Raw genomic sequence first — 26,311 nt, forward strand, 5'->3', positions numbered from 1 at the left:
CTGAAGAATCTTGCTGATTTCCCAGAAACTGATACCGCTGTTTCTTTCCTCTTCCCATTTTCCAGTGTGGAAATGCACATACAGTAAAATGAGTTAAATGAAGACTTGAAAGTCCCTACCTCAGTTTTTATAAGCAAGGAGCCTCACTAATCCAGTGCATAATACAGAAATACATGTCTGGAAGCTTCTTCTTAAATTCACCATCCAGTTTCTATTTATCATAGGCATAATCTCATGTATTTCCTTGATAGATTACAATTTTCTTGCATGAATATTTCAGTGGGAAATCTGTTCCAGAAATTCATTGCTACAGTATTTGAAAATTACTCTACCAACCAACCCAAATTTATTCAGTGGTATTTATATCTGTTTCTTTTTTTTGCTTGCATATTCATTTCTATTCCGAAGTGAACTTTTAGTATTAGTGACATGTATTTTCTATTACATGTAATTATTTTTTATCAAACAAGTGGGAGGCCACACTTTTACAGTAAGAGTATAGAGTATAACATATGCTTTGCAGCCATAACATACTGCTACAAACTTAGAATGATTAACTTCTGCAAGCAACTTTTGTCGTTAAATTTTTTTGTCAGTCATGTTGTTCACTTAGCATTGAATGAGTCTGTAAATATGTTATGATTGCAGTACATGTTATATATTGATCTGATCGATGTGTGTGTATTACTAAAACTGTGAGACTTTACAAGTTTCTGCAACATTCAATGTGTCTTAAATGAAGCTGAAAGACACAACATGCTCGGTTTTGCCCACTACAGCAAATACCAGATAAAAATATATCTTGATAGATTTCCTGTTACATTTCACAAGATGTTTCTAACCTATTTTTAAACTTCTTTTACACACAGCTTCATTTTCAGTTTGTGACAGAAAGCAAAACAGGATATGGGGAACTACAGGAAATATATTTAGTATATTTCCTTAGAATATACGTGTTGGATGAGGAATACAAATTTGGGTTGAAATTCTAATTCTCATACTCTTACACAAAATGAAATTGATCAGTAAATATTCATAAAAAATCTTTATTTGCAGTAGCATTCGTACAGTATTTGCTGAATCATTAAAGGCCATATACAGGGTAAAAAGATACTCAACAAAAGATACAAACAGATTAAAAACTTTTTGCTTGTTTGTTTTCTGAAGAGGAAATTAATAAGGAATGCTACATAAGATCATAAAGAGATGCATAGTTTTTAGCCGTCAGAATTTCTTTAATAGATATATCCTACTTTCATGTAAGAAAATCTATTAATACTCCTGGTTATGAAAGTTAAAAAAAATAAATAGTTAAATCAACTTAAAAGGATAAGACATATAGATATAGTACACAGTTTAACATGACTGTGTTCTCATTTAACTCTGCTTAAACAAAATTGGCATATCCTTAACTACTTCACATCAGTTGGGTCTAGTTTTGCAACATCGTTGTAGCTACTACTGACTCCTTGCATGCTAGGTAAATTAAGTCCATCAAAACTAAATATGCCATTTTGTATCAATAACAGAAAAATAAACTAATTATCATTTAAACACATCACTACAAGTATAACATTGATAAAATAACATATATCATTCATTATCTTTACAAACCCTCTGGTTTATTGATGTCCTGCTAACAGTAGGCCTGGGAAAGCATTTTGAACATTTAGGCCTTCTCTGGAGAATCCCACCACTTACTAGCATTAGGATACTAGGATTATTGTTTCCTATGTTCTGTTCACAGTCACACTTTACTGTAATATGGAGTGACGTATCAACCGCTCTTCATGGTAAGCACTGGAGGCCTACTGACTCACAGAGACATTGGTTAGAGATGGAAGAATGACTGGTGTCTATGCCCTTTCCCTGAAAAGAATTCATTCATACCCACAAACCAGTAGCTTAGAAATAAAATAAAAATAAAAAATCACATATGCTTAACTGTTTCACAATCGATTCCTTCTAAAAAACACAAAACGTTGTAAATCAATCATAAACATACATCTACTACCAGTAATAATGAAAATTAAAATATAAATTCTCCCATTTATTAACTGTATCAATCACTCTAGCACAAACATTGTAATAATAAAAATGTTGCATTTTTAACGCTGTTTACTGCAATGCTATGCAATTCCTGGAGCAGAGAACTTTCTTCATTGCAAGCCAGTATAATGACATTATTGTTCTCTTTTCAATTTATGTGCACTGACTTATTTCTAGTAAGCAGTGTTCAGAAATATAATCTGATAATATTTTTGAAGGCAACGAGTATAGTAACATAGGATTAATCTACCTTAAAAGTCTCAATAATGCAAACCGCTATATGGTTTGCATATTACTTCCATAATACATTTATTAAAATTCTGACATGTTAGCCTATTGAACAAATAAATTAATACAGCCTTATAAGAAGGACTATACCAATAAAAATCTTATGTACTTAAGTTATATTTTGCTATCTTAAGCCAGCAGTCCGGACTTTCTTGAAAACTGGATAATACTGCCATGTCAAGGAAAAAAAAAAAAACAACAGGCTTACAGAAAAACAGAACAGCAAGTACTGATATCCTTAGAAGCCTGTGATGCTGCAAACATCACGCTGAGAGGTTTGGGCTGCTCTTTAAACAGCTTACAGAACATAGTTTGATCTTGGCGTAGATAACGCTACTAATAGTTTAATCCAGTGGTAAGAAACCAGACCATGAAAAGCCTGGCACACAGTTTTATTGTTGTTGTTTCTTTTCATTTTCTCCTCTTCTTAGGAGTGCAGGAACATACTAAAAGGAAAAATCCATACAATTCTTTTTCTAAACCGATGAAACCCCACTTCAAATCTAGTAGGATATTTTTACATCACTTCATATATCCACAGGGTTGAAATCTATTTTTTTTCTTTCATTTTTTTAGCCTAAATATATATGTGGTATATTAATTCCTATTATATCAGCATAGCTCTCCGGTATTTTTTGCTAGTATTTATTCCCACTATGTTTATGAAGAGCAATGAAATCTCTTCTCACCAGTTATTTTCTTAAGGCTCTGTCTGAGGCTCATGTAGCAGTGACTTAAAACCAGATGGCAGGAATAGTTACCACCTTCATCCATCTGCTCCGCCCCTCTGACGGGCTTTAGAGCCTTCAGGGCAGGGTTATTTGATATGTCTATGAATGAGTTCATGTGCTATTGCAGGCTTCAGCTGGGCGTATTAAACTAAAACAATTCCAGTTTTGGTTTACCCTAATATACCAGCCAGTGGTTCACACAGTGAGTCAAAGGAGGCTCAGGTATTTATGCCTTGAGGATAGTAACATCTTCTGCCATCCAATTTTAGCCTGCCACAGCATGTCTCTTAGAGCCTTAAGTCTGAATGAGCAAAGCCCTTTCAGTCATCTCTTGCACAGCTAACTCTATATCCCATAGTTATTAAACAGTTCTTTCTGAATCTGAGTCTACGCTTAATTCTGCCTGAATATGTCTGACCAGAATAATATAACAATCTTTCAAATAAAGCCTCATGTACACATCCTCGAGTGATATGAATATTCTCTCACAGCAGCACACAACTCGCTGCAGCCTTATGTTGTGGTAGCAAATTTGCCTGTCACATTGGTGCTCATAACCATTGTAACTAATTCACCAAATTCCCATCTGATTACTTCTTAACTGAATTTACAGATTATTGTTCTTGCTTGTTTTTTGTTTGTTTTTTATTGCTACAGTCTAAATTTTTTTCCAGTTGTTCAACTAGCATAGTCTAATCCTCCCCCAGACTCATGATGGTTGCATTTCTTTCATTATCACGTTTCATTATTACACTTGCATTCTCTGCACCAGAGTGAAACTATAAGGCAAAATCATTCTTAAGTCTGATGCTTGACTTGAACTTTCCCTCTTTTTATAATGCTTACCTTTGCAACAACACCCGTTGTCACCTCATTTTAGTGAATCTCTCACATATTTTGTAATTCCTTTAGTAATCCCCATCTTCCTTAGATGAACAAATCATTTTCCAAGTGGCAAAGTATGAACTGCTTGCTGAAGTCCACAGAGACGAGATTACTAAATCTTCTTTTTCTAGGAAACTGGTTATCTTTTCAAGGGAAGGTATCAGATTGGCTTACATGAACCCCTTTCAGTAAAGCCATTTTTGATTTCCATCTTAGCCCATCTTTTTTTTTCCCTTTATGTCAGCAACTTCATTTCTCATATAAAATCTGCTCTACTGTTTGATAAAAAAAAATGAGGTCATATTTTTATACCTTCATCCATTCTTCTTTGTCTTCCCCGCTACTTAAATATAAATAGTATATTTGCTATTCTCCAACAAAACAGCATTTTTTGCCCTACCAGGTTTGTTTACAAGAGGACCTGGAATGCCTTTTTCTGTGTCACTCAGAATTCAATGATGCTTATCTGTTCCTGCTTGAATTACATACATGAGACTCCAAGTTTTGTTTCTATCTCAGATTGACTTTCAGCTTTTGCCTCTAAAGTATATTACTGACTTTGTTTAAAATTAAAACGAAGTGTTAATTTAATTTCTTTATCACATCTACATTATCTTTTACCTCTAAAGGTAATAACTGTTCAACTTCTTTTTTCCTGCTATCTTTTGGTTAATATAACTAAACAAGAGTTATTGTATCTCAAAGACATATATATGAGAAATTTTTCCATCTCTAATTACCAACTTTTATCCTATGTCAGTAGCACTAAAACCCTTCTCTATACCTACTACCAAAGAGTAGGTAGGTGTTGAAGAGAATAAACCACATGTATTGAACAGGGAATGTACTTTTCCAAGTCCCAGAGTTAATCTGCTTAAAGGCAAAACGTCTGTGTTCTCTGCTACTGATCCTTTGTTCACTTCAGACACTATTACACTTACTTATAGTTTCCTAGAGTCATCACACTAAGAAAGAAAATAAAAATTGGTAAGACTTCTGTGTCTAACGTATACAAAAACTGAGATGAAAAACAAATACATGTATTATAAAATGCAGTTTTATTTTTAAATATATTAACTGCTCTTTATCTTAAGAAAGACTTTTTAAATCACAGCCTGATTTATAACCTGCATGGACTGGTATCTGTCAATTCAATTTTTTGCTTGCTAAGGTCTTCATTTGAACTGCAAGGTGAAAGAAGACTTCTAGAGTAGTGATTTGAGAGAGAGAAGCATTATTCGTGGAATTAAATGCTTTATAGATTCATGTAAAATAGACTGTTATGATGTGGCAGAAATAGCAAGCTGATACATTTATTGCTTACTCTGCAAAGTGATGTATTATTTTTCATCTCATGGGTACAATAGACTTCACAGATGGCATCACACTTCAGCCATTTGGAGCCACTGGGCCAGTAATCCCTGTCCAACGTGGACCCACCTGGGGTACAAAGGGCTTCAGGGGTTTCTCTTGCCCTTACTTCCGTGGGGAAAGCAAGAGCTTGACTCAAGAGGAGAATAAATGCAATAATGCTGTGTGGAGCAGGAATTCCGTTGGAGCAGCAGGAGACCTGCTTCCTGGGTGGATAAAACTCCAACCATCAGGCAGCAAAGAGGATTATGCCAAAGGCACAGTACGGCTCCAAATGTAGAGTCTCACAGAGAGGCCAAAATTAAACAAAAATGTTATGGAAAGAAGTGTGAGAAAAAGATATAAGGCAAAGAGGAGAAAAAGGGGGGATGTTGTAGTAAAAATAATAATAAATAAAAAAAAAAAAAAAAGAAAGGAAACAAGACAAAGTTCACTAAGAAAATATGCCAGAAGGCAAAATTAAGCATTGCTATCACTGATTTGGAAATTCCAGTGTTTAGAAGAGAAGGAACAGTCTGTACCTTTAATATGGGCATAAGCTAAATATACAATTTGAACAGATCACAGAAAGCATGGATGTAAAACACAGTCTCATGAAATGAAAGTATTTAAGATGGGTGTTCTTCAGTAGACCAAAACTGACATTAGGTTTCCTGAATCCCTCTTCCATGTAACTCCAAGTTGAAGTCAAAAGGCTTGTAAGGTTTTTTAATTCTCAGTTTTCAATTCTTTAAAAACTTAAATATATGTATATTTTAATTCTCATACATTTATCTGAATACTCTCCTATGTTAGCATCATAATGCTAGCATCAGAAGCATCATAATGATGAGCTAAGCTAATAAAGTGATCCTTAGTTACTATGTTATATACTTGCAAAATACTATTTGTTACACTGACAGCACAAAACTGTTTGAATTGTCAACTGTTCACTTTCTTAAAACTAAGTTCAAAACACTTTTTTTGTATATATAGCTTCTCTTTCAAAGAATTATAAATTCCATACCTCTAGATAAGTTGCAACTTTCGAAGTCCTTTATCAGTGAGCAGTATGGTGTATTAACAAATAAGAGCTTATTTCATAGTGTCTTATGAACACAGTGTGGTAGATTGGTTTAATTAAAGTCTGCCAAACTATCATAAGGATTTTGCACTCTGCAAATAATTGCTTTTTCTTCTCTATTCACTTTTTGTTAATGGAAATAGAGCAAGTTGTTTTTATCTTTTATATATTATGATGTAAAGGAAAAAAAAGGAAACAAAAACGAAAAGTTAATGAAGTGACCTTTCATTCCTTGGACATCCTTTTACATTAAACCTAAATTGATCACAAATCATCTAGACTTTCCAGTAGTTATATATGTGAAACTATGTCATGTGTCCAAACAAGACTATGATACTACAACACTGAACACTACACAGATCTTAAACGAACTGATCAGTGGAATGCAATGAAAGTTGCATTCAAATATTTCTGAGATCAGCTAAATTACCTCACGTTGAACTGCAATCTGTTGATCCAAACATATTTTGCACGCTTACAGATATTAGGTGAACACTAATCCTTTTGCTCATATATTCCTCACCACAAATGTATTTTTGCAAATTTGGTACATGGGAATAGGCAATGCTGTTTTGAGCATTTTTGATCAAAAAGGATTTTTTTCAGTTAAATAGAAAAAGGATTATTTTAGGACCAAATATCAGTTTATCTCCACTTCTTTCATACTAAATTATATCTAATATGCAGTGTGTGCATATTGTAGAAACACTTTATCAATTTAAGTTACAGAAACATCACATAGTCTACTTTCCCACAGCTGCTCATACCCAGCACACCATCAGTTGTAATATTCATTAGTAAGACATCTTAGAACTGCTGCCACATATCTTGATGGGCGCAGGAGGTATGGGGGGTGGGGATGGACAGACAGACAGATGATGACACAAATAAAAAATATTTTTTCTAATTTCAGAATAAGTTTCTAGAGACTCATGTACACTGATGAAATTACGATTAGCCTGACTGTCAAGTGGAGTATAGCAACCCAGTTTGATAGGTGACAATTCTAGATTTGTAGGGTTTTCTATTTCAAATATATTCATTTTACAAATGAGAGTATTCTCTTTTTCTTCAAATAGCAAGAGTGCTAAGGTGATTTCATCTCAAAAATTAAATAACCTTTTTTTCTGATACTTTTTCAATAGTTTTTTTCCTTCTAATGTGAGTCTTTCTTCTGTAGTCAGAATACCCACAAACAGAAAACATTGTGGAAAAAAAATCATTTTTTTAAATATATCTTTCTGTATTTAGCTATCACACACTGATGCAGCGAAATGTTGAAACACAGCCAGCGTGCATTATAAAAGGAATTAAAAAGGAATGCCCAAATATCATTTTATCACATTCTTCCATAAGCAAACAATACAGAAATACCAGCTTTGTAAACTAGATAGAAGCTTGCTGCAAATACACAGAAACTGCTAGCTATTGTGTAGTTATTCCATGACTCTCGGTATTTCCACTTAGCAGGTGACAATTTCTTCTTCTTTCCATATAAGAAGTGCAACAGTAAAACCCTGCTTAAAGCTGTCTATTCACAAAATATTTGGGGAAAATAAGTATAGCTCCTCAGCACTTAAAAGAAGCTACTTTTAGAGTTGAAGTTTTTCAGTTACAGGCTTCTTCATTATTTTCAACGCTGTGAGATGGTTTAGTTTCTCCAAGAAAATGAGAGACATTTGGAGTCCTTCTTTTCCTTAAAGTTTCCATGCTGTGTGTCAGAAAAATAAAATATCGAGTGGTTGCTATCAAACTTTTGGCTCCCCTATAACCAAACACATATGGTATAGGTCCATGAAAAAAATCTCTGCTTTTTAGAAAGGAAAATACTTAAGCCCTTCCTTTGTATCAGGCAGGAACTTGAAAAGCAAGGTTGCAGATTTTTTGCTTGGGACTGCTGAATTTAAAATAATGCAAATGCATTTCAGGATACTGCAGAGGAGAGTAAAAGGAAGAAAAATATCTATGACAGGTTTTAGTATAACAAAGTAGTTAAGATCTCTTTGGTATAGATTACCAGATAAGACTGATTCATTGCAGAACATGAGGAAAAAGACAGTGAGAGGAACAGTGGCCTCTCTTTGCCTGTATCTGTACAAGCTGTGGGTTCCACAGTGAGATAGCTTTTACTTGGTGGATCATGCAATCATAGAATAGTCTGAGCTGGAATGGACCCACAAGGATCATGGAGTCCAACTCCTGGCTCCACACAGGACCACCCCAAAATCAGACCATATGTCTGAGAGCATTGTCTAAATGCTTCTTGAACTCCAGCAGGCTTGGCACTATGACCACCTCCCTGGGGATCCTGTACCAGTGCCCAACCACCTCTCAGTGGGGTACACCCTAAACAGAACTTTAATTCTCAATTATTTCTCAGTTATTAACCTTTCTGAGTATACTGCACTTCTATTAAGAGGAACAGGTATTTTATCATCAGTGATTACATCTGCTCAAGTAGGTAGAGTTATGTTCAATAAGCTCTCTCCCCCTCCTCCTTTTAAGGTTGGTCTTTTAAATATATATATATATATCTTTGACTATGCATGTTAAAATTTAAGATTGAAACAAGGAGGCCAGGTCGCCTGGCTCTTGGGCCACAGCATCAGGAACCCATAAAACTGAGAGGGGGTAAATTAAATGTCACCAAAATATGCCTTATTTCAACTTTCCTGACTGCTGATTTCAGGCAGAAGAGAACTGTCTTCTTTGAACGGTGAACAGATATTGGAATAAAGAAATATGGTTACAAAATATATTCTAAAAAAATCCATGGTTTACATTAGGAGGTTTTGACTATGTTAATAATTGGTAAGGAGCTATTAACACCCTTCTAAAGACATGGATGTCATGCCTAAAATCAGCACAGCTATCTTGTTATTTAATTAAAAACAAACAAGCAAATGAAATATTGTCAAATGTTCAGAAAACCTGATCTGACCAAAATATTCTTCTGATTTTATTCCTAAAATATCACTGGTGTTACTGAAGTTAATTTGAATGCAAGACAAAATAGACTAATTTCTAAGCAACAAACTAACTGTGAAGAATATAAAAGATAGTTTCAGTCTCGTTGTACCAGACTTTACTTAGGTATGTACTTATGATCCAAAATTGATCAGAGATAACAATTAAATCAGGAGAATTATGGTCCACACAGGGTGTTTTACATTTACTAATTCTTCTTTGTGCTTCTAAAGAAAAAGAAAAAGAGGGAAAAAAAAAACTAAACTAAAAAGAAGTGCATCTTCAAGTGCATACATTTAGATATACTTGATTTACTCAATTTGTTTTAAGTTGAAGACTGAAAAGAAATCTTTGACAAAACTGTCATCTTTAAAATATGGTGATATTTCATTTTCCTCCTTCTGCACTACTTAGATTGCCTGGAACTGAAATACTTCCACCAGCCACTGTGACCAATTTTTCAGAGCTGTCACTTCCTAGCAAATCTGCTTAAGCAAAATACTTATGTTGTTAGAAAACAGAGAAAACATATAATATAGAATTCTTTCTATACTCCTTCACAGGATGACTTATATTCAAGCACACAAAACAGCAAGTATATGTTAAAATCTGAAAGTTGAGTTCTGACTCATTTAAATCCATAAATCTGGGACTCCCTCAACTAGTTTACGAAGATGGCTAGAATCAGCACACATTTTTTTGACTTAGCTGGTTTTTTTTCGTTTTTTTTTTTTTTTTTCTGTACAATAATTATAATCAACACAATACAATCAAACAATAATCAAAATTCTGTTTTAATAGGAACCACTTTAGGTCATTAAAACTAAAGAGAACACTTCAATTGAACAACAGTAAAATGGAAGATAATAATTTCTAACCCTCTATAGTCCACAGGTTTGGTTGGTATACTCTTTATGTCATCACTTGATGCCCTGTAAAGCAAGAGCAGTTTTACACTTATGGACCTTTTGCCTGCTATATGAAGGAAAGAGAAAAGGCATTAAGTGAAATGCAAAAAAAACCCTGTATGCTGAAATGGATTACACTGAAAAAAGCTAAAATCTTTACCTTGGATACAGATTACTCTTTGTAGAAAGAAAAAAAAATGTATAAAGCAAAATATTACTTTTTAGAGCTAATTTTAAATTCTGGATGTCAAGACTTTTTACAGACAACATACTGCAGGATGGTTTTGGTTCTAAGAGGTCAATAAATATTCTTTTTCATTTCATGATTTTTTGCTAAGATTTTAATTTAATTTCTGCATGATTATACAAAATCTTTGAAGTTTACACATGAGGAATTATGTAAGACTACAGTTACTTCCACTGCTTTAGAAAGCCTGTCATGTTCCAGGGAAGTCAGTGCTTCTTACTGTGTACAATTCAAATCCCAATTCTCTGATGGCCCGTTAACACCAAATATGTCACCCTTTAACACCGCAGAATCAATACACTGGAATGTCATGGTACCCTGATGGGCCACAAAGCCTCTGTATACATTTATTAAACAAAGATTTTATATTACTTCAGAGAAGAAATGTGTCAAGTTAAAATCAATTTCAAGTTTCTTACTAAGCAGGAAATAGTCTTAGATAAATAAAAGATTTTTTTTTTCAAGTTACATTCAGTCAACCATAGGAACTAAGCAAAGAAGGTCAAAGTCATTTAGACATGTGCATACTGTTATAAATTCCACCCATTGTTTTTTCAAGCTATTCTTTTTTTTTTTTTTGGTCAGCTCTTTCTTACCAAGATCATCACCCACCGGGGCCTTGTTGAGAAGAAAAGGATAGGAAAGGAAAGGATAAGAAAAATACAAATATAAACTAACATAAATATGATAGTATAATCAAACAATAATGTCCCAAAGCCTAGGTACAAAAAGCTTTTCTAATGGTTACTTCAGCCGTTTTCTCACAGGACCATTTAAGTATTATGACAACTAAAAGGAAGACCAGAACAATTTCATACATTTTTAAAATGCATGTATAGCACACTCAAAGAAGTCAAGATGAAGTTTTTGACCTTTCTGGCGACACTGAGAAGTTGCAGACCAGATAAAACCATCAGTATTTTCTCATAATTAATTCTTCAAAAATATTTTTAGAATCCAAGACAAGAAGCAGTATTGCTCACTTGCCTTGTGTGGGGATGGAACAACCAATACCGCCCAATCCAAGTTCCACTGTATGTTTAACAGATAAAACAAGCAAACACCCCAACAACTCTGAGCTTCTGTTCAGCTAACATAGTAAATGTTAAGTCTATTTGTCTTTTTTTTTTTAATCTTGCATATCTTCAAGACCTCATCAAGAAAAAGGCATCAATACATAAAATTTAGCATCTGATTTTGACTACTCCGCTAATTCTTGCAGAACCAAACAAGATGATGTTATACAAAACTGTTTGCTGCCTGCAAGAGAACTAGTCCACATACAACTTCTGTAAATACTGAACTGATAATCAGATGTATCCTAGAGAGAAACAAACAAAAATAAGTTTTTCTGTAAAAACTAAAAATGTTCCAAACCTATATAGGCTTGGTTGTTTTCTAGAATAGGAAAGTTCCCTGTTACTGTCGTCACAGTATTTGTAATCACAAAGAACAAAAACTCTTATGAATTTCAGAGATAAACCTTCATGTTCTCTTAAACAGGTTCAGATTTTAATTTGTAACTAACCGATATTCAATTCTTCTGAATGTTTTTTTTTTCTTTTTTCTTTTTTTTGTTATTGTTACTGTTATTGGGGTTTTTTTTTTGAGTGCTATTTAAACCATCTAACGTAATCATTTTCTTGTGTGACAGCAAACATGCTATTTTCCAAGCTACTATCCTCAATACTCTGCCATAATGCACAGCACATGTTATGTCTCATCATAAAAGCTTTAAAATATTTTGCTAAACTCTTCTCACCCTGCTCATACAAATAGTCTTGCTGAATTAAATGGAAGTGCTGATGTTGTAATTTCTACCATATTGCCAAAAGCTAAACAATGCAGTTTAGCAGCTTATGGCATAGACTTCAAAAATCTTTTGCAAGCCTGTATTAGACATTCCCAAAGGAATAATGAACAAGATCACATAAAAGTTGTCATCAGTTCAAAATCTTGACACACCATTAATTGAAATTGTGTAAGAAATGTGTAAGTTAAAGTTGCTATGTGAGTTATCAAACTAATAACCTAATATATAAATGACATATCTAGTTTCCTAATTTATTTTTTTGTGTCTTTCAAGAGCTTTCTACATGTGGGATTATGTATATAGGAAATTATAAAGAAGAGAAGCTAGTTTCTTCTCAATAGAAGTGATACCTTTAACAATGAAAATAAAGAATTCATTGTATTCAAAGGAAGAAAAAGATATAATACGTTTCCATTAAGGCACACTACTTAAATCCATAAAATAAATGTTTACAAATATATAAAAAAAATAGTATTCTCTCCATTCAAAGGCAAATGGACAACATATTCCAGCATTTATCTAAATAAGTGATAAGTCAAAATTCAGACTAGATTGCTCTGAAGTTCAGTTTTGTATTAATTGACTACAGTACCTTTTAGTGCATAGCAAATTATTGCTGAAGAAATGTTATTCAACACTTTTCAAAAATGTGACTCTTAAATATATTAGGGAATAAAGATGTAAGCATTGAAGTTACTCTAACCTCTTGCAGAGAAAAATTGCATGTAAAACCTTTAACATGACCTGTGTTTTTAAGGTAGCAGCACAGTTCTGTTTCTCAAATACCAGTGAAATCCACGTTTTTTCCACTTTTTTATTTCAACTAAAATATGCAGCATAACATATTTATCTCTACACTTAAATACTGAGATAGAATAATTTTGTAGAAACCTGTCAATGCAACTCCTTTGTAACAGAACCTAAATTGAGGGGATTATTAGCAGGACTTTCCTTTAATACATTAGTGAATTTATCAATGAAAAAAAAAAAAAAGAAAACTGTCTCAAAAAAGGCAATGTTGCCACTTAACTCTGTGAAATAAATGCATTCTATCTCAGAAACTGTTTTCGTACATGCCGCGTTCTTTTTTTCTCTCAATCAATGGCACCCAGAACAAGTAAAGAAAAAGAAAGAGGGAAAGAAGACCTGAATATTGTTTTTATCATGCTGCAATACAAACTGAAAATTTCAAACCATCTTGCCAATGTCCTTCTGAATAGTGAGTGTTAGCTGTAACTAGTCACACAAATTGCATGCAGGGTGGGTGGAAGAAAAAAAAAAAAAACAACAGGGAAGACTCCTGAGAATATCAATATCCACATTTTGCCCCTTGTGAAGCCTTCAGCACTCAAGATTTTCATTATTGCTACTTCCCCTGGATGCTCTAATATTTTCTATGACGTCTCTTACCAACTCACTAGTGTCTCTCAGCAGACGTTGCTGTGCAGTTCTGTCTCAGGAGAGCTAGGATACTTTTGTCAATTAGAAATAAGCAAGTTGTTTAATTAACACACCCTTTTCATTAATGGTTTAACCCAAAGCTGACAAAAAATCTTGGTTGCTAACCACGAACAAAGAAAGGAGTACTAATTAACATCCTGACGTTTCTAAAGAGATAGCTTCTTTCAGCACCCAAGGGATTCTTTGAACTCCTCAGAGAACCTCCAATACCTTCCAAGAGCACTTGGAATTTTATAGCTGTCCCACTCAGAGGAAAAAAAAAAAAAAAGACTAACAAAAAAACAACAACAAAACACACAAAGTCTAAAAATTTTGGACACTTTTCCTGTTTTAAATTTAAATTTGCATAAAAACAAGTTTATAAAATCTTCAGACTAAAACAATTTTTTTTTTTTTGACTTTGACAACATACTTGAACACATTCTTCGAATCAAGGCTGGAAAACTGTTTACAGTTCCAATTTGAATTCATCACATCTGGGTGGTCATATAGCATCTAACTAAATGCTTGTAGTCCAATTCAAAGTGATAAGCAAGCCATTGTGATCTAATCACAGAATCGTCTAGGTTGGAAGAGACCTCCAAGATCATCTAGTCCAACCTCTGTCCTAACACTGACAAGTTCTACACTAAACCATATCACTAAGGGCTACATCTAAACGTCTTTTAAAGACCTCCAGGGATGGCGACTCAACCACCTCCCTGGGCAGTCCATTCCAATGCCTAACAACCCTTTCAGTAAAGAAGTTCTTCCTAATATCCAACCTAAACCTCCCCTGGCACAACTTTAGCCCATTCCCCCTCGTCCTGTCACCAGGCACGTGGGAGAATAGACCAACCCCCACCTCTCTACAGCCTCCTTTAAGGTACCTGTAGAGAGCGATGAGGTAATGAGTATGATCTACATACTAGTGGTTACATAAGAGCTAAACTAATGTGGTTGGAAAGATGAAAACTGATTCCTTATACTATGCTCTGGTTACCTATCAGAGAGGCACACAGAAAGGTCTGTTCTATTGCCACAAACATCCTACCTTGATGTTCTCTCAGATCTTCTGTGTGCATTTTATTGTGTGTACATTGTCTTAAAATCAATTGGCCAGCTGAGAAGTAACAGGTGAGGGAATTTAACTGATGTGAGATTGAACTGAGGGTTTCTGATGCAAGACAGAGAGTAGTTTTCCCTGAGACAGCTAGCAGCGATCTTTCCTTCAGCTGTCCACCTTACTGCACCCTTACATTACTTCCACACCTGTAAGAGCAAGACTTTTTAGGAGGCAGCTGAAAACTGTTACAATATATATTAAGGCAAAAGAGCAGCAATACTTCAATACTCAGGCTGCAACTTGCACAGATCCAGTAAGTTCTGCCTGAGCAATCACATAGCCCAGCAAGTGGCAAAGGGCTAGATAGCCATGGGTAGGAAGCATCAGAAAGTCTGACATTCTAACCCACGAATGAGACCTCTAAGGTGGAGCAGGTATAAAGTAGCTGTCAACGTGTTGTGTTTGGAGGAAGCAGAAGCAGTATTACACTATTTTAGCCTCCCTTATACCCAGCTGTATTTAGTTAGCCATTTCTAAATTGGATACAGAGTCCAACAGAATGACAACAGAAGAAAACATGACAAGATTTTGGAAACTTGTTAGAGCTAGGGTTCAAAATATCAGCCACCTGGGCTTCCTTCACCTTTCTTCCATCTAATCTTGGTAGTGTAATATTTTTTTAACCTTTTCTACTTGCTTATATACTTATTTGTAAACTAACCAGAAAACCAAGAAACCCTTTTCCCCCCTATATTTTATGAGATCAAATCTATGTACTTCGTTGTTCAGAACATGCATTCAGTTTCAGATGTCAAATTCAAGAGTTTTGTCATAATGGCAAGGAATTATTTTTTATGATTCAGTCAGATCCAAAGTTCCACAGGTACATCCATCACCACTTCACAACTAACAACAGACAAAATCCTGTGAACTACTGTCACAGAGAAATGAGAAGCAAGTAAGTCTGCATCACAAAAATTGATCTACTCTGTTTATTCAATAATGGACCAGAACTTATTTTATGAAAGAGATTTATAAATGTTTACGAAGATATAATATTTATTTAGAGTATTTTTTGAAGTTTACTTATAAATCTGTGAAAAAAATATGTAAAATACTTATGCATTCATTCTTTTCTAGGGTTAGCATTTTGAAAAACTGTTGACAATTTCTATGATAGTGTTTCAATTTAGCATTTCTAGACACAAAAATCCACCACACTCTGCTGCACACATCAGAAAAAAATATTGTTTAAGAAAACACGGTATTAACAATACTGTCAATTACATTCGATCACGGAGTATCTAGAGATCTAAAAGTATACTGAAATCCACTGATCCAAGGATTTCACAGTTTCTTGTTCCATGATTCAGTGAAAAGCATATGAATGAGCAAGCTAGAGAAGAACAAATAGAAGTGAATCAGGACAAGCTCTGGAACTCTAACAGGCAGCTGGGCTCCAGCCAGGAGTCTGCACTTGCCTCTTTTTCCTCCCAAAGAAACAGCTCCAGCATACTGAACTGCTTCTGCAGCTAACAAAAAGAAGCAGTTTTTGTATCCCCAGACTGAAAATTTAAACTAACCCAGGGTCCAATATCGCAAATTCTTTAAAATCTAATCCCTACTTCAGGCAATGTCCTAGAATCTTTTTTTTTTTAATGCTGTACAATACCATATATTAGATAGAAAATAGTCAATGTGAGAATGCGAGGTTTCCTGTAATAAAATCATCTGTCCATTGGATACACTGAGGTTGAATGGTACAGCCCTCTAGAGTAAATATTTTTTCTTCCAACCAAATATTCTTTCTTTCTAATTCTCTCACTCAAAAAACTAATATGAATCTGGTCTAGCCTGTAGGAGTTACCTTTAGAGGCACTAATCACCTACTGCTTCTCACTGATTCTAGTGAGAGTTGTCTTTATTGTACCTGAAAAACAAACTTTTAATAGTTTGGCAGAATGCAACTTCATTTTAGAGACTACTTTTTGTTACTTGTAATTTTAATTTCTTTTCTGTTTCCTTAATGATCTGACTTCTACTTTGTTGTTATTATTTATTATTATTATTTGAGCATAAACATAAATCAGTAAATTATACCAATAAGGCAAATAACTCTTTTTCTTTGAAAGCAGCATTTCTTTTGGTCTTTGAATATCTTCTAGTGGCTGACCATTTTAATTTAACTGCTCCCACTGGTTTCCAAATATTCCATTATAATAAAAGCAGAGAGGCTGTGCAATCTAATGAAATAAAAACAAAAGTAATCCATCTAAGCACTCATATAGGCATCAGAAAAAAGTAAATAACATTGAAAATTATCATTATGAGGAAATCTTTGAGTATTTTCTTCTGAAGAAAGAAAGTGGGTGTTTTCATGTTTCTTTTAACAAATCACAGATACCTTATGTAAATAAATAATGAAATACAAACATAAAAGCATAAGTCTATTAGCAAAAAAAAATACAAAAACAAATTAATACAGTAGTTTTGTTTTTTTGTATGTCAAACTAAAGCTGTTTTGCAAGTCACATTTTATAAATGGAACTTTAAAAAATCAAGTAAAATCAATGCAAATTTTTCTGTTGTTGAACTTAAAGTCAAAGCCAGGTTTTTCCACAGGAGATAGTTTGTTGCTGTTTTTTCAATTTCTTTTTATTTTGAAAACTAGTTTTCAAATGAATACACACATGAATTAAGACCTTATTTTGGCAAAGGGTTCAACTCAATAGCAAGCTCCTAGCAAGTAAACTAAGATGCTGATTGCATATGTAAATACCTACAGTACTGAGCACTCAATACATCATTGTTCTCCTGTATCTTGAAACAGATAGACCCTTTCCCTTTGTTTCTATGAACAGCTTTGTTAAAGCCACTTCAGTCACATTATTCTACTGCTGCCATTTTCTACTTCAAAGACTTGTAAAGAATAACAAAGGTAGATAATAGAGTCAACAACAAAGCAAAAATGGTGGGGGAACAAAATAGCAGAACTCTTCCTTGTTCCCCTTTTCCCTATCAGTAAAAGTCTGAAGAGACTGTAAATTCATTAAGATACCTCCCTAAAACCAATCAAAAGTTTTTGAAAGGCAGGAAAGGAAAAATAATATATAAAATATTCTTTCTCCTCCTGAAGCAACAACAGAATGGGAAAGCTTATGGGCATAACCCATGAAAAAACTATTCATTAGTCGTTCCACTACACAATGTCAAACTAAAAGGAAAGACTTGCATTAACTGTGGTAATAGCAATGATATGTCTACCTCCACAGCAGAAGAAACTAAAATTGTTACAGCTGATTTACTCCACTCCTGCTTTTCTAATTTTAGGAAGAACAACAATACAGATGTATTTAATTAGCAAGTCCAGACAACTGGATTAACAGCTGATACACAAACAGCACTATCAGCTATCGTCCACAGATGTATTCCTACTGATTTAGTATTTCAAGAAACAGAAGCTCTTAAATTACTATATACCAAAAAAAAAAAAAGAGAGAGAGAGAGGGAGAGGGAGAGACAGAGAGAGAGCTTGCATTGGCAGGAAAGGATATAACTGAACAAAAATAGATTGTATAGCACTTGTAAGCATTTTGGTCTGTAGGATTGGGCCAATCTCTATGACTGCCAAACCTGGCATTAGATCAATGCTTCTCTGTCTCTGATTTACAGGTAGGCCTATGCTGCAGTGCCTGGTGTGACTGGATCATGCAGATAATAGAACCAGCTTACTTACAGCATTAACTTACTGGTGACCTAAGCTTGGTTGTGTACAGCTGCAATACCACAAAATTTAAATATTAAATATTTTCAGGATTTTTTTTTAATCCCATGCTGTTCATAATACCTAAAGCAACTTGCTATTTTGATATATTCCTAATTATGGTATGACTGCCAGATAACCTGTGCCTTCAGTATCTGGTAATGGTCTCTATGACCGGTAAGTATTTCACAGAATCATAGAATATCCTGAGTTGGAAGGGACCCACAAGGATCATCAAGTTCAACTTCTGGCTGCATATAGGACCACACAAAAATCAGACTGTGTGCCTGTGAGTGTTGTCCAAATGCTTCTTGAACTCTGGCAGGCTTGATGCCATGAGCACAATATTTCATCAGTCTTGAACAATGGAATACACTTATAGAAACTGTGGATGATACAACATTGGGAAAGGCTGTGAGCATCTGATCAAACAAGACCAGAATTCAAATGACCTTGAGAAATCAACAGAATAAACTCAGTAGCAGAAACTGCAAAATGTAGGACTGGAAAAAAAATAAAGGGGGGGGGGGGAAGGAAAATTTCAAACAAATCTAAACCAAATAAATTAGTTTGTGTGCAGAAGTTGTTACAATGGAAGAGAATTTATTGTGGAATGACAATTAAACATGTACTAAAATGTGTAGTAAAGGGGTCAAATGCCAGGAATGCAGGAAGGAGAATGTTGGAAATGCCACAACATCACACACTGAGATAGTCATTTTGCTCTACTCAGAACTGGCTTCAGCTCAAGCAACAGAATTTGAGATACACTGATAAATCAGAGAATCCAGAGGATAGCCACTACAAGAAGTCACGAAACATGAGTTAGCTTTCCTGATGATAGCTTATTCAAAAATATCAAAGGACTAATAACATTTCCCAAAATCTTATAAAAGGGCAATAAAGACTTTTTTTTTTTTTTTTTTTCCATTTACACTAGGGACAAGTCAAAATGAAACTACCTTAGCCCTTGCTTCCACATTACCATTTCAACAGATCCAATTTAGGCAGTTACTGCCTTCCTCAAACCACACTCACTGACTTACTTGTCTCCTGCCTGCTGAATGCTCCCTAATTCTTTTTTTAAGTCCTTAGAGCGTAAAAACAAGTGGAGGTGGACTCCAGATGTGGGGAAGGCTTAAGTAGCTAGGGATGGAGGTAGACTCTTAAACAGCACAAAGAATTACAGAAAACAAAATGAAACAAACAAACAAACAAATAACAACAACAAGAACAAAACAACACCACCACAAAACTACAGTTCCACAGAAGTTGTAAAATACTAGTATGCTCTACCTAGTGAATGCTCTTTTTGAAAGTTTTTAAGAATTTAGATGCCAGATACCTATGAATTCCCTTCTAACACTACATTTTTATCCCTGTGCAAGGTCTGAAACACTAGATTGGACAAAAATATCTAGCAAGTAATGTTCTAGGCAGCAACAAACTTCCCTGTGCCTGTCAGACTCATTCTGTGTTTCTAATGCTGTGGTCAAAATAAAGTTGTAAAAGTTTTGGGTAGGAAAAGTTTTGCAAGAAATATTCATTACCTTGTATTAAATTAATGGAAAAGTATAGCAAAAACTCTGAATGAAGAGGAGATATTTATTAGGGAAATCAAATGTAAAAAGCCAACAATGTTCATATTATCTGTTCCATTGGCTTCTCCCCCTTGCTCTTTTAAGGTAGCATCAATGTAAACAGAATGGATTTTTATGTCTCCTTGCTTGTGAATTCCTTTAAGTTATTGGTTTAATAGGCAAGCCTCTCATAGGTAATAATTACAGCCTGAAAGAAAACAGCCCAGCTACACAATTTTTCTTTACTACCCTTTGAATATAGATCTCCGTTTACTCTATCAGTCCTATGACTTGCAGTGATCACCAATATAGTTTTCAGCCAGCTGTTTTGTTTGGAAATCTATTACACAAACATACCAACTGTTCATAACATGCCATTTAAGAACTTGCAAAAAAAGCAGTTCTTTTCACAGTCCTCCTCTAAGCAGAACTAGACTATTACTTTTACAATTAAATTATTATGACCTAAAAGAAATATAGATTGGATTCCAAAAGCAGGCATTGCAGTCATTAGAACAATGCTACATATGCAGTCATTAAGCAAATCTCAACACTTTTAAATTTCTCAGAACCATAAAAACAGTGACCATTTAGCACTGTACTCAGCTAAAATCAAATCACTTATTTCATTTCCTTTTTCTTCAGAAGACCAATTTTTACATCTAAATGCACTTTGAAATTCCTACTACAGGATGACAATTAAGCATTCTGCTTTAGGCTAAAAGGTATTGCCCCCTGTTCTTACCAGCTGGTTCTCCCTACTCTTTCCTGTTGGAGGTAAGAAACTCCTCACATCTGCCAGAAGAACCATATGTGAAATTACTTCTTAACCCAGTTCTGTCAAAATGGTTTAATTTAAAAATATCTATCTATTTTTGTGGTGTTTCAGCTAAACTGCAATTGCTTGTCTGAATGTGTCTTAAACACAATTTATCTTTAAATTTGTGAATTAGAAGCTTCTGTTTACAAAGACAAACAACAATAATCAATTTATGCTCTCCAAATGGTTCCCCAGGCTCTTTTAATGTTCAAGGACTGAAAGAGAGAACATCTGAAGGTAAACAAAATTTTTCTTCTCTACTAGATCAAATATTCACGTTACAAAATACCATGCTGCCTTATAAAGTTAGCTTCATCAAAGGTTGTGGAGAATATCCTGACATATTAAGATATCATCATACTGGCTGTCCAGAACACTGTACAGCATGCTTTTGTTTTTTCTTTATCATAATTCTGTATGATTGTAACATATTTCTCCAATTTTATGTGATTCAGAAACCATCAGGAACTCAGTTATAAAAGATTCTACCACAAACGTTGGTATAATTTGACATTTGATGTAACTTCATCAATTGTTTTTCGACATACCAAAGCAATTACTAGCACAGAGTACAGCAAAAAAAATACCACTAATTAATCCAAATGAAAAAAAAAAAGGAAAAAAAAAAAAGAAAAAAAAAAAAGAAAGTTTGCTAAGTTTCTCTTCTGCTACAAGTACGTATATGCAGCTGTGAACAATTTTCTCTGAGTTCACTTGAATTTTCAAATAGGTGCTGATCCAGTTGGCTCTAAGGTCAACATTAAGACTTCCACTAACTTTGCAATTCAACCTACGTTACGTTATCTGAGACAGATTCACCATTTTCTATCTTGTGTTCTGCACTGCTTCATGACACAAGGTAAACAGTGTTGATGACACTCTAATCTTTTGGCTGTTGCTGAGCAAGGCTTGCACAGAGTTCAAGGTTTTTTCTTGTTGCACTCTGCCAGCAAGTAGGCTGGGGGCAAGTAAGAAACTGGGAGGTGACAATGACAGGACAGCTGACCCAAGCTAATCAAAAGGATATTCCATACCATATGATGGTACTAAAAGCTCAAGGAAAAACAGAAGGAAGGGAAGACGTTCATGGTGATAGCATTTTTCTTCCCAAGTAACCATTATGCATGATGAGACGCTATTTTCCAGGAAGTGGCTGGACATTTTCCTGCTCATGGCAATTAATGAATTAATTCCTTATTAAGCCTTGCTTGTGTGCACAGCTTTTGCATCACCTACAAAACTGTCTTTATCTCAGTCCATTTCTCATCACCTTCCTTCTACTTTCTGCCCATTGCATGGAAGAGGGGAGGGAGTGAGCAGCTGTGTGGGTGTTTGGCTGTTGGCTGATGTCAATCCGTAACAATGGCCAAAGTAATTTACTATAATTAAGGACAAATTAATGTTAAAGCTGAAAACCTCCTAGGAACACCAGAATTGCTGAAAATATACCAGTGTGTAATTCTTGCTAAAATCACTTATTTTAATCTTATGGAATTCCCAGGACAGTATTATCACATAACCTTCATTTTTTACAGGCAAAAAATACCTCAAGTTTTCAAAGAGTTTTTGTTTGTTTGTTTGTTTGTTTGTTTTAATTCAGGCCAGTAGTTCCTGTGTTGCATGAGAGTGTCATTCCTGTTGGGAGCTTGATTTTTAGTGCCTTTAATTCACAATTCTTGAAAGTAGAAAACCTCTCAGATTCCAAACAATTTGAAATAAATCAGTACATCAGTACATATTTTCCAACAGAAAAAAATAATTGTGTTACATTTGTGCTCATATCACTACTGCAGTTGCCATATGACAGCCATCTGCCCAGATGACTTATGAGTGTACAACAGTTTGACCTGTATGAAGCAGAACTGATTTCAGGACATATTCTAATGAACAATATAGAAGGCTGGTAGCTCACACACACCTGATGCATTTTCTTCAAGCACTGCCAGCCATTTTGATCAATCCCAAGCACTTGAATAGAAAAATGAATAGATACGTAAAGACTGATTGATACCAGAAGTATTTGAATAAAAGCAAACATGGGCCTTGGAATGGCACATAGTTTCACTGGCCTTTTTATGTAGATAGAATAATTCAAATTTATTGTAATGCTTTTCTGAGTTACGTACATGGTAAGTGAGGTTGAAATACCACTTTTATTCTAAGCAGCTATTTCTCGTGCAATTTTCAATTTATTTTGGGTGCTGAAACCTCTCAAACTTGGCCAGATATTTTTTTTTCCTCCTAACTATCCCTCCAGCCATCTGGGAATTATCTGTGTGAAAGAATGATATTTTTATGCTTTATTTCACTTAAAAAAATGTTTCAGTAAATCTTTCCTTAGTGATTTAAGCATGTATCAAACTGTGATATGAACAGTTGTACTATTTTGTTCACTGGTATTAGCCATTTCAGAGCTTTCATGTCTATATTAGCACATTTTAATGACTATCCCCAGAATGAAGAGGTTAACAAAACCTTTCCAGAGCTCCTACTGCTATCTCTAATGCATTTTTATTAGTTTACTGCAATGGGAAATTCCAGTCTTGCCTCAAGAAGTGAACAAGAACCTCAGAATGTTACAATGTCAAAATTTCCTGAGATTCACTCAATACCACCACTTTCTCCTGATAACTACTTAGTTACACTCTATTCAGGGAAAGCTCTTAGCAATTTGTGGTACCCATGACCATCCTGAGCTAACATATTTCCCAACAACAGGAATTTAAGTTCCTACCCAACAGCAGGGGTTCAATTTTAGTGTTAAGAGAGGGAATATTTCAATTACCATTTTTCAGCGATCTGTGGTAATAATGTCATGGGACATATTCTATTTTCACTTATCGAAATGTAAATTTAGCATAAGTTTTCCAGTGTACTTTTACATCGAGGCTGAGATGAGAATTTGAGTTCAAAATTTCATTTGTAATATTCCTACAAAGATCACTTCCAAGTGCTTAGTGGGAAATGCTGTGGGCATTATTCTTCCTATGAGATTTTGCTTAATAGTCTGGAAAGAGGGAAAGATCCCCAATTCTGTAAAGCACTGTAATCATAGTAGTAATGATGATGTCAGAGAGCATTTATGTATCAGATTTTTTTTTAACCTATTAGACTGTCAGAAAAAAATCCACTTAAAAATATACGTTTATACCACATAATATTTAGGACTTCTGGGTATTACTTCACTTTGCTTTGCATTTGTAATAGCCTGAACACAATCACAATCATGTAGTTTATGAGTCATTTTTGTGTGTGTGCAAAAAATTTTCTTTGTGAATGCAAAGTCACATAAAAGTCTAGTTGATATTTTAAGTATATCTATATACAGTTGTCACATACAACTTTATTTTCCACATACAAATATGTACATACATGAACATACTATTTTAATTACATAAATATAAATTTAGGATGTTTCTTCCAGTGTGCGTTTACACCTGGAAACAGCTGTGACATGTAAAAATGTAATAAAATAAAATTAAATCAAAGCCTTTTGAATGGACAGTAAAGCACTATCTATAGTAGTAAAGTAAGTGGGACCAATGCACCCATAGTGTGAAATTATTAGCACAACCTTCAGCACACCTTTGGCTGATGCCAACCAGTACTCTATGCAGTAGTGCACAGCCACAGTCAACAGCCATCACAGGAACTGTTCACAATAGGCAGCTTGAATCCAGCCAAACTATTCTGGAGAGTAAGAGAGATGTGCTAATTGATCTCACAAAGAACAGGTATGATCCTATAAATTAAAATATGCTAATTAAATCTTTTTTTTTTTTGGCATAAAAATGTAAAAAAGCACAAAATAAAAAATAGTAATTCTGGAACACGTTTGTCAAAACTCTGCAACAACAGTAGCTGCCTTAACTACTTTCCTAGTACCTGTGAATAACATCAAGAAATAGAAATGTTTGCATTTTGTGTATGTACATGTGTGTATTTATGTAAAAATGTAGCCTTTTTTTTTTAAATAGTAAACTAAAATGGCAGTTCATTGGCATAAATAGAAAAAGGTCAAAGCCCCAGCACACAAGGTCAGCTTTTAAAAAAGAAATGGAAACTAGCTGCAGATATCACTGGCTTAGAGATTATTTCAAAAGAAAACAAAAGCCTCTAATTTTCTTCTACCGAGATAATATCAAAATAAAATTTTAATCTGATATTGCTGGACAGGATACTACACAGGACATGTAATGCAGATTACCCTCAAGTAGGCCTGATCAGATGATAAATGCTGAAACTGCAGTGAGTAATATACTAACTTCTCTGGCATCTTCCTGGAACATGATGACTTAGAAGGAGGCTATGCTGACATTTGTAACTTCTTATCACAGATACTGAATTGGTTATTCTCCTCTACTGGATTTTGCCTGCTGAGATTATGGGAGAAGAATGGGATACACCCGAGTACATCACAGTGAATTTCAATCACTTCTGAAAGCCAGCAGACGGATGCTTGCATAAGGTACTTAGTCCCCAATCACTTTCATAGTGGATGTATTTATACCATTTGCCAGAATCATTCCTTCCATAGGCAGTAAGAATTTTGATGTCTAAAAATTTTAAATCATCAGGGAAACACCAAAGAACATCACTTTTCCATAGCTGCTAGAAATATAACAAATTATTTTAATGTACTGCACTGAGACAGAGCCACCAGCAACCAACGAAATGGCAGCGATCAATCAGTGTATAAAATCCACGACAAAATTTGTAGCCTGGCATTCTGACAGGCTCTGCTTCTTAAAAGCAAAACAAAATTAAATTAAAAAACAAAACAAACAAACAAACAAAAAAGGAGTGATACAAACATACCATGTCTGCTGATCATTGTATATCTGAATATTTCCTTCTATAAAATATTGTTGTATTGATGTTAGCTACAACTGTAAGAACACTTTCGAGTTCCTGCACTCTCCACTGAAATATTTCTCATGCCACTTCTTAATCTACAATCATTTAACTTCAAAGTTTACACGTCATTTCAATATTCTTCTCTAAAAAATTATATAAATAAATAAATTTAATCTTAAAAAGTTTAGAATAGAATAGGTACTTAGAACAGGTAAATCTATAAAATGATACAATAATAAATTTATATACTGTATTTGAACATATAAACATTTTTTTCTAAAATATCTACTGCTTTAATTGAAAGATTATAGTAAAGTAAATGCAACCAACTTAATATCTATGTGCAGATGCTAAATTCCAAAAGTTCCTTAAAGTATTAGTCAATTTAAAAAAAATCCAGAGGAGCACATTTTTTAGTCTTGTATTCCTTTTTTCTTTAGAGTAATTAAATAATTGTAATTAT

General features: G+C 34.3%; 1 protein-coding gene and 1 long non-coding RNA gene across 6 annotated transcripts in view; one reads left to right on the forward strand and one right to left on the reverse strand.

Annotated features, from left to right (window-relative positions):
• PCDH7 (protocadherin 7) overlaps positions 1-26,311 on the reverse strand; it is a 283,101-nt gene that overhangs the window by 230,457 nt on the left and 26,333 nt on the right. The gene's annotated exons all lie outside the window — the stretch shown is intronic.
• Positions 1-26,311, forward strand: part of LOC308193836 — a 61,200-nt gene that overhangs the window by 15,332 nt on the left and 19,557 nt on the right. For 4 of the 5 annotated variants that reach the window (XR_013949988.1, XR_013949989.1, XR_013949991.1 and 1 more), the window contains exon 3: positions 1-25,459. This is a non-coding gene — a long non-coding RNA (uncharacterized lncRNA). The remainder of the gene's footprint in view (positions 25,460-26,311) is intronic. The other variant, XR_013949990.1, reaches the window with a different exon arrangement.

The sequence above is a fragment of the Anser brachyrhynchus genome, assembly GCF_964034855.1.
Source record: "Anser brachyrhynchus genome assembly, chromosome: 4".
NCBI lineage: Eukaryota > Metazoa > Chordata > Aves > Anseriformes > Anatidae > Anser > Anser brachyrhynchus.